This window comes from Danio rerio, chromosome 5 (assembly GCF_052040795.2).
Source record: "Danio rerio strain M-AB ecotype USA chromosome 5, GRCz13ab, whole genome shotgun sequence".
In the NCBI taxonomy this organism is placed as follows: Eukaryota; Metazoa; Chordata; class Actinopteri; order Cypriniformes; family Danionidae; genus Danio; species Danio rerio.
Window position 1 is genome coordinate 57,875,217 of NC_141025.1, and position 12,284 is coordinate 57,887,500.

At 32.4% G+C, this 12,284-nt stretch overlaps 1 long non-coding RNA gene across 2 annotated transcripts in view; it reads left to right on the forward strand.

Annotated features, from left to right (window-relative positions):
• LOC147844398 (uncharacterized) overlaps positions 1-12,284 on the forward strand; it is an 80,910-nt gene that overhangs the window by 21,651 nt on the left and 46,975 nt on the right. The gene's annotated exons all lie outside the window — the stretch shown is intronic.

Consider the following 12,284-nt stretch of genomic DNA (forward strand, 5'->3'; position numbering starts at 1 on the left):
CGTGTTATTATTAGTGCTAACTTCTTTGTAACATGGAACAGCATATCTCTTCCGTCTAGGACACAGGTGTCAAACTCAGTTCCAAAAGGGCCGCAGCTCTGCACAGTTTAGTTCCAACCCTAATTAAACACACCTGATCAAACTAATTGAGTCCTTCAGGCTTGTTTGAAACCTACAGGTAAGTGTGTTGGAGCAGGGTTGGAACTAAACTGTGCAGGGCTTCGGCCCTCCAAGAATTGAGTTTGACACCACTGGTCTAGGAGAAAGGTGGAAAAGGCCACTCAAACAGTGACACCTGATGGTAAAGCCGAGAGGGTGAAGAGGTGTGAACACTGTCACTACAGACCTACTTTTATATTCATTAATTTTCTATTCGGGCCCCCGTATTTTGCGCTACGCCACTGAAGACATGCCATATACACATTTCACATTTTTTTAAATGCATCCAATATTGCATAACTGTCTATGGTAATAAACTACACATTAATTTTTATTGTATCTTTTTGAAAAAAAAAAAAAAAAATATATATATATATATATATATATATATATATATATATATATATATATATATATATATATATATATATGTGTGTGTGTGTGTGTGTGTGTGTGTGTGTGTGTTTACTCAGTTCAGAGAACATTTGGTCCCTCTCTAAATTGATCAAAATTTACTATTCAAAAATTCAAAATTTCCCTACAGTGCATGCTGGGAATAAATCTCGTATGATTGTCTTAACATGCACTGCAGCCAAAAAATAAAATAAAATCTCTAACCACTGTTGATATAGATACGCTGATTATTGATGTCTGTGTCTCTAAAGAGATTCAGATGCTCAATATATTTTAATGTAACACCACACCTGACTCTCTGATTCTCTTGAAAAACACTGAATTTTGTTTCCATCATCTAAATATAGTTTATTGTACAGTTATTCTTATCAAGAGTAAGAATCCACACAGAATTAATCAATTTGATTGCATGAGCTCTCTTTATACTTGTCATTACAAGTAAAGAAAATTAACTTTAGAAATCAAGTGCAAGTAAATCAACCACTTTTCTCCATGATGGTGACATCAGGCGAAAATTTATTTTTTTGTAAAATGTAAATAAGTAAAACGATTAATTCTCAATAAATCTTATATGGACTTTTGTAAACATCTGACAGAAATAAAGTCAATCAGGTAACCAATGAGTGAAGCTGCTGCTGCTTCTCTTGTTTCTGCTTATTAACAGCAGGTATTCATCATCAGTGCTCAATCATCACTTAATTAACCCCATCAATGTCTCACTAACTTTAACTCTGCTGCTGAGTAAATTTTGCTCAATTTAGAGAGGGACCAAATGTTCTCTGAACTGAGTAAATTTTACTCTGAAGATTTTACTGTGTACTACTCCAAAATCTAAATAAACAAAAACAATAAAGAAACTAATTTCCAAAATCACAGCAAACATGCTTTTAATGTTGTTTTACCCCCCAATATCTGAACAAATTGTTGGACATGGTCTGATTAAACCTTCAACCATTTTACAAATCTTTAATGCTAAAACCCTTATCAGGTCTTTTCAAAGACAATTCTCAGTCTGTTCCATTGGGGCATTGCAAGTGGGAAAGAAAGGGTGACAGAGTGCATAGGACCCTGGCAATTTAGGAGCCCTCTGACAGGCAACATTTCTTTATTTAAAAGAACACTTTCAAACATGAGGTTCACAAGTAGTCTCGGAGTATGGCCGTACATACAATAGATGAAAAACATGTTGTTTAATGAACCTTACAATTATAAGCAAATGTCAAGGTATTGAGCAGTTTTTTGGGTTTAGTTCTGGGGGCAGTGTACAAATCATGTTACCAGAAGTGCGGTTCCACCCTTTCCAACTGCCTATTTTCCATCGGGTGATATAATGTGGTGTGTGTGTTTTATTTAAGGGTCATAAAACCCCCTCTTTTCATTCAAGTTTACCTCAGCCCTTAAAATAATGATACATGATGGGCGTGCATGTTGCTACTAGCATAAAGGAGGAGTGGGTATAGCTGGCAGAGCAGGGAGAAATGAGAGCGGTTGAACATCTGTCAGTTCGTTCACCAAAACAGACTAAAAAGCATACACAAAACATGAGGAGATGCATGATTTTATAGTTCACAAAGTTAAAATGCAAAAAAAAAAAAAAAAAACATAAGTAATAAAATGCCTTGTTATTCATCATTCGTTAATTTTCTTTTTGGCTTAGTCTATTTATTATTTTGAGGTCGCCACAGCGGAATGAACTGCCAACTTATCCAGCATATGTTTTAGGCAGCTGATGTCCTTCCAGCTGCAACCCATCTCTGGGAAACATCCATACACACTCATTCACACACATATATTATACAAACAATTTTGCTTACCCAATTCACCTATACTGCATGTCTTTGGATTTGTGGGGTAAACTGGGGCACCCGGAGGAAACCCACGCAAACACAGGGAGAACATGCAAACTACACACAGAAATGCCAACTGATCCAGCCGAGGCTTGACCCAGTGACCTTCTTGAAGTGAGGTGACAGCACCTGCTGCTACTCCGTGAAGCCCAACTGATCACTCATCAAGCAAAAAGTAAACTTGACTCTACATAACACACACATCTAAAGATTTATAAATGTGACTAATGTCAAGTGACTAATACTTTGAGAAGAAAACAACAAAGTTAATTAATAATTTAATGCTAAACATCAAGCATTTTCCAGTATAGCATATACTGTAGTATACAGTAGTAGTGTGTTCCGAGGGTGATCCTTCCAAACTGTGCTACTAGGAGATCTTTTTGGTGTCTGTTCTATTCAAATGGGCAAATTGTTCACCTGTGATCAAAGAATTGGGACCAATTCTAATAACATTGTAACCCTGTGTCCTAACAACATTCTACATGACGAGATTTGCAATGATTAGCAATTGGGCTGTTTGCACCAGACGAAACATGACAGAAATTTAAATACAGCCATTCAGAAGAACAGAATTAATACACTGTACTCCACTGAAATGGTATGAGGCGCCGTGTACGATTTAAATCAAACTTTGCTTATCAACACTCACATAATACTTGCATACACATTTATAAATTACTCGCATCTGTACTATTGGATGTAAAAAACTATATATATATAAATATATATATATATATATATATATATATATATATATATATATATATATATATATATATATGAGGTGCCGTATAGGATTTAAATCAAACTTTGCTTATCAACACATACATAAAACACATGTATATACACCTATAAATTACTTGCATATACACCTATACTACTGGATGTTCAAAACAACATGGATGAAACTTGTGTATATACATATAATCTTGACGCATGAATACACCCACATACACACGCGCATACATACAAACTCGATCCTCACATAAACACTCACATTAACACACGCACATACATATAAACTTGCTGCATGCAAACACACCTATACACACTTGCATATACATATAAACTCGATTCTCGCATAAATACCCACATTTACATGCACATACATATAAACTCGCAGCATGCAAACACACCTATACATACTCGCATATACATATAAACTCGGTCTATATACACCCTCAACAACACGCGCACACACAAACTCACTGCATGCAAACACACCTATAACATCTCGCGCAAACATACAAAAAAAAATTAATACATAAAATTCACAAACATTTATCACGAATCTGGTTATTGCAAAGCTTATGAAATAGAAATAATGTGATTAATAGAGGGATTAAATATGTTAAATTATGAACATATGTTATATAAAATATTAGTCTATATAAATAGACTATTCAAAATGAGAAATATTTTTATTTAAAACCTTTTCATTTAATTAGGTAATTACATACACAAATATAAATGGACAGATAGAACCCTTAAAGGACGTTCAAAAAGCAACCAGAATTATAAATATAAATGTATACTCAAACTAAACTCCTCTATTCTATTGCAAATGTTAATGTAGCCTATAGTCTTCTTGTTTTGTTTTTTACATTTTTATAATTATTATGCTTTTTATATGTTTTTACAATGTGGGTGTCAAAATTGCAAGATTTTGGTATCATTTTGATTGTTAATTATTCAGCATATACAAAAAAAAAAAAAAACGCTGATTAAAAGTCTCTGCTCATCATGTTGGTCAAGTTAACCCCCATGGAAAAGCTATATATATTATCTGGACACTCCTTTTGTGTTTAATAACTACTACTTATATTTTTACAGCAGCTGGCATCCAGCATTTTGGTGCATTTGCCTGTTTATTGGTGACAGGAAAACCCACTTAAGTGCATTCCTGCCCCCTACTGGACATAAGTGTGTATCATAACCCTTGACGAATAGTGACACCAATAATAAAACAAACATAAAAAACTAATATTAGACAAACATATTTTATTCAAAATGATTACTTAAGCAACTTTATATTTATTAAACCATAATAACATTTCCAATAATTTAATTGCATAATAAACCTTTAATTTTCCAGGAGCATTCCTTTGCATTATCTTTTTATATTTATTTTTTAGAATTAGCATAATCTATATTCATATTTCAACAGATGTAATTCCTCTATTAATCACATTATTTCTGTTTCTTAAGGTTTGCAATAACCTGATTCATGACAAATAATAATCTTGTTCATTATACTCAAAGGACTTTTACGTTGAAATTAAACGACTTCCTTTTAAAGTAAAATAACTTCCTTTTACTGTGAAAATTCATGCATACACACATATGAAATCACTTGCATATATGTATATACACAACTAACTGTATATATGTTTGTGAATTTTATTTTGTATGTTTGCACAAGTGTCATTTGGGTGTTTATGCACACATCAAGTTTATATTCTTATGTGAGACTTTATGGGTGTATATGCATAGATCAAGTTTATATGTATATGCAAGTGTGTATAGGTGTGTTTGCATGCAGCAAGTTTATATGTATGTGCGTGTGTTAATGTTGGTGTTTATGTGAGGATCGAGTTTATATGTATGCGCGTGTGTATGTGGGTGTATTCATGCGTCAAGTTTATATGTATATACACAAGTTTCATCCATGTTGTTTTGAACATCCAGTAGTATAGGTGTATATGCAAGTAATTTATAGGTGTATATACACGTGTTTTATGTATGTGTTGATAAGCAAAGTTTGATTTAAATCCTATACGGCACCTCATATATATATATATATATATATATATATATATATATATATATATATATATACATAAAAGAACAGATAGGATGTCCACTATCCACAATTTCAAGGCTTATTAAAGGATGTTCAAGTTCAAAGTGAACTACATAAATACCAAACAACTAAATTCATCTCTTTTTTTATTGCAAGTATTATAGCGTACCCTTCTTCTAAAATTATTCTTTTTCTATGTTTATATGGATGTCGTAATTGTACGATTTTGGTATTGTTTTGATTGTTTAATAATCAGCATATAAACTGTATGTATATATTTATTTATATATATATTTATATATATATATATATATATATATATATATATATATATATATATACCTAATAACTATAAAATATAAAAATTATTTTACTAGTGCTTAGTTAAGATACATTAATAGATAACAGATAAATAATATTTTAAAATGTTATTTTCATTGTTGAAGTTTAAAACTCTGGGTGTGCGACAAGGCGAAAACTCCTAAAAGGAGGTTAAATAATATGAAAAATATAATAGAAAGCTAGTAAATTTTATAGTAAAGTAGGTTTTATTGTTAGTTTGACCAAAAAGAGGAATTTGAACAAAATTATATATATTTTTGGATATATGATCCAAGGACATAAAAGTGCCTGCAGTTGAAGAATTACCCTAATACGCAAGTTTCATATATGTTGTTTTGAACATCAAAAAAGTATAGATGTGCGAGTAATTTATCGACCATATACTCATGTTTTATGTATGTGTTGATAAGCAAAGTTTGATTAAAATCCTACACCGTGCCTAATAGCTGTCATAGTTTTTCCACTTTATAACTTACATTTCGAAACGTCCCCATCCAGTTTTCCTAAATATTATGATGTATCTTCTTCTCCTTTTTTCTTCTATGTGCTGAATGCTTCCCAATGTGTCCATCTGATAAAAAACTCCAGAATCAGTGCAGAAGCAGTAGGGCATCCAGGGATTTCTTGTTTCACGTACTGTTATCCTATTATGTTGTAGGGATGTAGGAACATATCTACGCAAATTAAGTAAATGCTCAATTAAATCCCGTGAGGAATAAAGTAATTCTTGCCTACTCTTTTTTTAAAACACATTACACATAGCTTAATTTTTTTAATTAGTTCAATAGTTTTGTTTTCTCTGTTTGAATGGAGAACACACGCACACTTACACAAATTAAACGGCTGCCATTGCGAGTATTTGCATTAAATACAATCTGTTATGCGTTACATTTTAAAATAAAATCAGTTGGCAGGCAATACCCTTTAGTTGGTTAAGGTGAGGAAAAACAATAGCTGTTTCAGGCCAACAGCACCTCGTGGGCACTGGAGGGAGCCATTGGACATGATACATATAACCAAAATCAATTTTGTTGTCTCATTTTAACTTTTTTAAAAATATATATTTTTAAACAAGCTACAGTTTAATAAAAAATAAGTATTTTTAAGGCAAGAAACAGCAGATGAATAGATGAAAATAGTGAGCCCTTTTTTTTTTGCAAGTTTTAGAAAATGTTATGTTTAGATATGCAAAGCATGCATCAATATTCACTAATTTGCATTAGTGTGCTCTAATTAGCCATTTAATATGCAGCACTCAAATCTCAATGTTGGATAAAGCCATTTTACTGATGGCATTTTAAGTATCTCTTTTCATCATTCTACAACTATATAAAATAAAAGAAAAGCCGTTCATAAGAAGGAGCGTTTTGTCACCCTTACTATAAACTTAAGATCCAGGATTTAGGTTTTAATTTTTTTAAATATGCAAATGATATGGCACTTGATGGCTGGCTGACTTAAACATGAACAGAAGAAGATACCTTGCACTGTAGTTATATCAATTTGCTTAGAATTGGTGTAAAAGGAGTTCACTGGAGATCAATTTTAATAAAACCAAAGAGATGATACAGTAATTAGTAAAACTCATTACACAAAACTCGTTCTTACTCAAGGGTTAAACCCTCTGGTCCTTGAGGGACATGAAATAGAGACAGTAATATGTTTTAAATTTTTAGGAACATTTATTGATAGTTTATTGACATTTGCTGCAAATGAAGAGGGCATTTAAAAAAAAAAAGCAATTCAAAGATTATATTTCTTTAAGAGGGTACAACAATTTGGTGTAAGTTAAGATACTTTGGAGATGGTATACAAGAACTTGGTTGTAAAATTTGTTAGTTTTAACATGGTAGCATGGTATGGACTGTTACCCATTAAGAAAAAGCAGAGTAGTAAAAATTGTCTGTGCAATTGTGGACAAATTAGTAAAATCTCTTTAATAAGAATTAAACAGAAAGCATATGTCATCATTGAAGATTGTTTCCATCCTTTAAATCTAATATTTCAGCTCTTGCCATAAAAAAGACATTTTAGGCAACCTCAAGTTTTTAATGTGATTTCTGTGATGACATTGAATGTATTTGTGTTGCCTGTTTTCTGTGATATGTGTAATGTGAATGGTGAAGCCAAAGATACATTTCCATTTGTGTACAATAAAGAAAGTAAAGTAAAATTTACAGTAAGCGGTCAGCAGTAGCATCCAGTAGCGTTTATTCTACACACAAACCGCAGCCATATTTACCTGTGAGCACATACATTTAAGTTCTCAAAAATATAACCCTGAGCACCATGTGTTAAAAAATACTGTAAAAAGGCTGACAGTTTTTGGTAAAACAAAACGTCTACAAACAGGCAAATAATTTATGAACATATTCCTCTGTAAAAACCTTTAGAATATAAATAGTATATGTTATGTTATGTTATGTTATGTTATGTTATGTTATGTTATGTTGTTATGTTATGTTATGTTATGTTATATAAAAGTTCTGTTCAAGTAAAGTTTTAAGAACCATTTAAAAAAAAACAGCCTTTAACAATAAGTTATGCTTTAAAGGTACAACTACATGCACAAAATTAATATTGTGCAACAAAAGAAAGGCTTAATATTGTCTTAATCCTTTTGGCTTTGCATGCAGATTTGCCCTCAGTAACCTCACTGAAATGACCCCCATGTTGTCTAAAGATCAAAGCTTTGAGAACAAAAATTCAGGAAAGTCCTAATTATGCTCAAATACAAATATAGGCATCTGTACCCATTCATAGCACTGCGGATTTTTTAAAGTGAGGATGTTTTTCCATCGTCCATGGTGTTACCTCAGGAAGAACCAAAACTAGATTTAAAATAAACAGTGGAAACCACACCCTTACATTACTGGATTCATTTATAGTCTTTACCCAGGGCCTGTGTGTAGCCGTCATTTTGTTGTTTTACATTTTGGATAATAGTAGGAAGACGCCATACTGAGATTATAGACCTGCTCCATACCCTTCTACTGTTATTCCACTAAGCATTTAAAGAGCCCCTATTATGCATTATAAAAGGCCATATTTTGGTTTTGGGGGTCTCCAAACAACAGGCTGATATGCATTCAAGGTCAAAAAAATGCATTCATTGTTTTATAATATGCATTTATTTTTGGTAACACTTTATTTTCATGGTCCATTGGAGTATTAGTAGACTATCTGCTTAATATCTGCTAATACTGCTCCTTCACCAGACATTTAATTCACTATAAGAAACTTAGCAAGTACATTTCAACTTACACACTAACCCTAACCCCAACCTAACAGTCTACTTATAATCTAATGAAAATTAGTTACAAATGTAACTTAAATTCAAGTAGTGGACCATCAAAATAAAGTGTGACCGTATTTTTTATCTAATTATTCCAATTCCATATGATTTGTTCAGAAATTTTCCAAACCTCTTTTTTTGTGTGATGTTAATCTGCTGTGATTAGCGATTGTTTCCAGATCATAAATGATTCCGGCTGGAAGTTTACAAGAACTTAAAAAAAAATGTATTATGATTTTTTAATTTTTATTTATATGATTAATTTTCCATTTTTTATGTATTAACGCCTACCCCCACCCCAACCCTAAACCAAACCGTCATAGTAATATAAAAACAATAGTTATACCGAGTAATATTTATGTTATCAATTAAATTACCCAATAAATTGTATTTTTTAAAGCTTATCCCCATCTCAACCCTAAACCCACCTGTCACAGTACTGTAAAATATTAATTATTGCTATACAGTGTAATAAAAAATGCTACTATAATTGATGTACATATCGCCCTTCTGGCCGACTGTGCATGCTATCTAGATTTAGCCGTGATTAGCCGATGACCGGTGTAACTGCATAGTTAAGCTCCAACCCTAAACACTCCTGGACAAGCTAATCTACAAGGAACTGAGCTGATCATATTTAGATTTTATTAAAGTTTAATAGATTTATTTAAAGAAAAAAACATTTATTTCACTAATTCAATTCCAGAAATTAAACTTGTAAAATGTATACATCCGTTCCATATTTCAGGTGTTTAGTTCTTTAATTTTGATGACAAATAATGAAGACCTCAAATTCACTACCTCAGAAAATTTGAATATTGTGAAAAGGTTCAGTATTGAAGACCTCTAGGGCCACACTCTAATTAGCTAATTATCTCAAAACACCTGTTAAGGTCTTTAAATGGTATCTCAGTCTAGTTCTGTACACTACACAATCATGGGGAAGACGGCTGATTTGACAGTTGTCCAAAAGAACACCATAGACACCTTGCACAAAGAGGGCAAGGCACAAAAGGTCATTACAAAAGAGTCTTGTTTGTTCACAGAGCTCTGTGCCCAAGCATATTAAAAGAGAAAAAGGGAAGAAAAAAGGTGTACCAGCAATAGGGATAACCACACCCTAGAGAGAATTGTGAAACAAAACCTATTTGAAAATGTGGAGAAGGTTTACAATAAGTGGACTGCAGCTGGAGTCTACAGGAACAACTGAGCATATGCAAGACATGGGTTACAGCTAGTTTCAGCAAGTCGCCTAATCTTGGTTTTGTGAGGAGGAAGATGTGATAAGTCAGACCCAACAATGCAGAAAAGCTGAAGGCCACTATCAGAGCAACCTGGGCTCTCCTAATACCTGAGTCAGCCAAAAGGAGCCCCAACTAATTATTGAGTACTGTGTGCATGCTCATATTTTTCATGTTCATATCTTTCAGTTAGCCAAGATTTCTAAAAAATTATTTCTTTGTATTGGGCTTGAGGTATGCTGAGATTTTCTCAGATAGTAAATTTGGGATTTTCATTAGTTGTCAACACTTCTTAAATGGAATAAGTGCTGTTGAGTCTCATTAGTCTTTAAAAATGTTTATCATAATGATGCACAAGTTGATCATTTGCATGTGTTTGTAAGTCCTGTGACGGGCAAAAGAAGTTGTACCATTTGTAACTTTAGTAAAAATCATTTTATAGAGTTTTATTATGAGTTTTTATACAATCATAATAATGCAGTGCTATTTTACATTTGATTATTCAATTAATGTACTTGAATCGAATGAAATAAAATGAAAATGAAATGAAATTAATAGCAGAAAATTTAGCAGAAAATCAAAACATTTTCCAATATCGTGCAGCTCTAATTTGCAGTTACTGTGCAATTTATAACCCTACAAGTGCAAGTTATGTCATCGCAGAAACCAAGCAGAGTTGACATGGCTGTTTTTTATTTGTCTAAAAATTTACACAGAGTTTAGCATGGATTCTGAAAAACTGTATGACCAAGCAGTCAAGCAGTGTTAAGATAGCAAAGAAGTAACTCCATTCTGTTTCAAGTGTTTTTGTTTTCTTGATTGCTCTTTAAATTTGCAGATTGACAAAACTATACGTGGAGAACATTGGTGCTATTTATTTTGCTACTATTATTATTTTGTTATTTACATTATTTGATGTCTGATTTGTTTTATGAAACAGTATAACATGGCTGTTACCTTTCAGAAGTTGCAGTGATACATTCTTTTCCTTGAAATAATATAAAAAATATGTTGGTTACATACATATTTTCATTTTCATACAGTATATTATTTTCAAATAGTGAATTGCGTACCGAACAAGCAATGTGTTAACATCAGCTAATAGATTATTGCACATTTTAGAGGTTGAGGTAGTTTATTCAGCACATCACTCTGTGGGGAAAACACCAGAACAAAACACCACTGACCCAGTTTATCCCATAGCATTTGGATCATTTTGCCCTATAATTGCTGTTTTTAAGAAAAAGAAAGAAAAAAAAACAGTACTTTGCTTACCTCAACTAACTTGGCAAATTTTTGCTTAACATATACATGAAGTTTAATACTGGTACATCATAAACATACAGTATAAACAGTTTTAGATCTTGATATATTTGTTTAGATCTAGCTATTAGTTCTGACATGGTCATTATTTACTTTGACAAGGCACAAACTAATAGTAATAATAAACTAATGCTAGACTCTTTTTAATGCTTCTCCTTTTCAAGATCTGCCAGAAACTATGCGTGGATCCACGATGTATGATCAGATATCAATAACATTAAATGTTTGCCTTGATACAAGAGGTGGATCAACTTACACACTGGCTCACCTTGCCCCAGTCTCCCCCACTTAATCTGCACAATGCATACATTTTATTTTTGCATTTGTACTATGTTTCCGCCTGTTCGGCATCAGTGTATTGAGACATTGTTGAAGAACATCTGTCCTCAAGTGCATGCAGTGTTTGGGCTGCTGCGTAATGTAGCTATGGTTCCTTAGTTCTAACCTCTGTGACCCTCCATTGTTTCACTTTGTCCTATTCAATGGTGAGAGGGAGAGAATAGGAAAATGGTCTCATATGACGTTAGCTTCTGTTCATTGGTTGGCAGGACAAAGTGTCTTTTGAAAAGCAGACAATATATTAACAATATACTTGAGGTTGTTTTTGTGAATGCGATGCTGATAATAAAATAAGCTGCTTTTATTTGAAAATTAAACATGTAGCATAGTATAACTCTTTTCGACAGAAGAGTGTTTTTTATTTGTACACTGCAAAAATGTCTTGTTAAATTAAGTTACTGGCAACAATTATCCAGTAGTTGCCGTATTTCATAAAATAGTAAAATTAGTGTAAAACTAAATACAATAGTAGAACATTTATTGTAAACTGTAATACATTTTTTATTGTAACATTAATT